Source organism: Temnothorax longispinosus, unplaced genomic scaffold, assembly GCF_030848805.1.
Source record: "Temnothorax longispinosus isolate EJ_2023e unplaced genomic scaffold, Tlon_JGU_v1 HiC_scaffold_60, whole genome shotgun sequence".
Taxonomy (NCBI): Eukaryota; Metazoa; Arthropoda; class Insecta; order Hymenoptera; family Formicidae; genus Temnothorax; species Temnothorax longispinosus.
The window spans coordinates 84,101-86,563 of NW_027270451.1; the positions used below are offsets into that span (position 1 = coordinate 84,101).

General features: G+C 31.6%; 1 long non-coding RNA gene across 2 annotated transcripts; it reads right to left on the reverse strand.

Moving 5' to 3' along the window:
- On the reverse strand, positions 1 to 2,157 carry LOC139824824 (uncharacterized). Of its 2 annotated transcripts, none has more exons than XR_011735302.1 (3): positions 2,019 to 2,157; positions 1,562 to 1,921; positions 1 to 696 (listed from the first exon to the last, which is right to left on the reverse strand). It is a non-coding gene; the product is annotated as an uncharacterized lncRNA (long non-coding RNA). The 2 variants fall into 2 exon arrangements; XR_011735303.1 differs by having other exon boundaries at positions 1,562 to 1,918; positions 2,019 to 2,120.
- Between the last annotated feature and the right edge of the window lie 306 nt (positions 2,158 to 2,463).

Genomic DNA, 2,463 nt, shown 5'->3' on the forward strand with positions numbered 1-2,463 from the left:
TTTCAAACTTGCAATTTATTATAAGCGTATTTTCAATCCTAAGGTCAGGTGTCAAGAACTCAATTAACAATGTCATATTCGATATAAAATGGATCTTGATAATACAATTATACTCTAGACGATCGTATTATAGCAGTGATACATGAACCATGAAATGAGTTATTAGTAAGTATATTCAATTTTATTGCCTTAATCCATGGAGAATCATTATCACGTAAAACATTCACTAGAATCTCGCATTGACCTATTTCTGGAAACGACGGAATCATATGTTTGATCGTCGAAAAACGCTTATATTGTTCAATTGTCCATATATAATCAAATATAGTAGATTCAAGATTTGTTCGAGAACACCTCTTGATATACGAAGGTAAAAATAACGAAGCTACTGTCTGTTTCTTTTCCAGAGTATTCTCACTAGGGATAATCTCAACTTCTTTGTCAGAAATCTGAAAATAATTCTACTAATTCATTTGTCATATCTATTTCCTTATGTGTAAGGCAGATATTCTTAAAGTAACTACTGTTGGTGGCGCACAACGATTTTTTTGATATAACATGTGGTTTTCCTCCTATTATAAATTTGATTGATTCTTCATCTGGCAGTAAATTCATACATAAATATGGCGATAAAATTGTCTGCTCCTTTTTCGGTGTATTCTCGGTAGAGATATCCTCAACTTCTTTATCAGAAATCTGAAAATAATTAATTTTATAAATGATGAAAAAAGAACGAACAACAAAATGTTCTAAAAGTTTCTATGCTTTTTAATAAAAGGGATTGGATTTCAAACAAATATCCTAACATGTAATAACATATTTATATATATATATAGATAAGAGCCATTTGTGAAATCCGATTTCACTGAAAGTACATAGAAATTATTGAGACATCTTATATTTAATTGTCTCTTTTAAATAAAAATAACATTTTTACCAGACAATAAAAAAAGTTGAATAAATAGCCAAATTGTAGAAAAAAACTTAAACACCGCTAGTTTCGCTGATGACAACCGATTTATTGAATAAAAAAATTGTATTATAATTTTACGTAAAATTTCAAGATAAATAGTCACTTTCTTGCCTAATTGTAAGTTTTACACGATCTATAAATTTTATAATATTAAATTTAAGCAGACAGTTATATTTATAACTTTATATACCCCATGCGCACTTTGACGTATATGTATGTATAAATCCAATTTTTTATGTATTTTTTTATATTACATGTAAATAGAACTTATAAATATTAATAAATATAAATTAATATTTATAAATATATAAATATAAATTATATCTTAAATTCTGATAAATGTAACGGATTCGGCTGATGTAGTTTTTTTGCATCAAATTTTTTAATTGCATTTAAATTACACATGCTAATAGAAAATAGACTTGATATGAATGTTTATGAATTTTCTTTGTTATGTAGAATGTATATGGAATTGTCGCTTTAGGAAATATCATTAATGTGTTGATTCGTTTATACAAAATCTTATGTGGTTTCTAACATTCTAATAACACGTAGTCAGCAAAGTTGAGAAAAGATGTTAGGACTTACTTCCATTTTATGTAATTTTCTTTCGATGTATTGCTCTTCCGTTAAATCTTCCATTGAATCATCCGTTGAATCTTCCATTGAATCTTCCGATGAATCTTCCGATTCATGATCAGTTAAAATTATACCAGCATTCTCTAAACGCTGCTTTAATGATGTCGTGGGGTATATATGTATTTGCTCTTCCGTTGAGTCTTCCATTGAATCTCCAGTTAAATTTAATATTTTAAGTTTCTCTAATGACATGCTTTAATTATACACGAACACCGTCCAGATGATATTATTAGACTAATGCGTGTACAGATGTAGCAACTGATTTCTTTCCTCTTCCCTTTATCTTTAGCAAATCAGGTTTCCAAGCTACTGCGAATGTAACGTCAAGATGTGCGAGAAACAATTAATGTGAATGAACAAATAAACGTGGCCACTGCTAAGATATCAGATTCGAGCTCCAACTCACCTGCAAGATATATGGAGAGGTAGCGGAAACCGGCCTCAATAGCATGCGGTAGCACGTAGAAGGAACGAATCGCGACGATCGCACGTGCAGCACTACACATGTACATACATGCCGTGTATGTACAAGAGAGAACATGTATACTACCAATGTGCGCGTTCAGCAGACCAAGCCGCTCAGTAGCAGTCGAACATGATTGGCTCTTACTTTTAGAACCAACCAATCAACGTAGAGTGTTGATAAGACGAACTCAACAGTTGTGTCTGCTGAACGCGGCCAATAAGAAAGAGCCACGTACATGTTATCACACATCCTATTGGCTCTTTCTTTGGTGCGTGCCCCTTCCATGCACTTATCTTATGAATTAGAATTTCTCTAATCAGAGCCATCTGGCAAACTTAACGGTTCTAGTAAAATTCTGCGAGAGAGAAGAATATACATTCATATC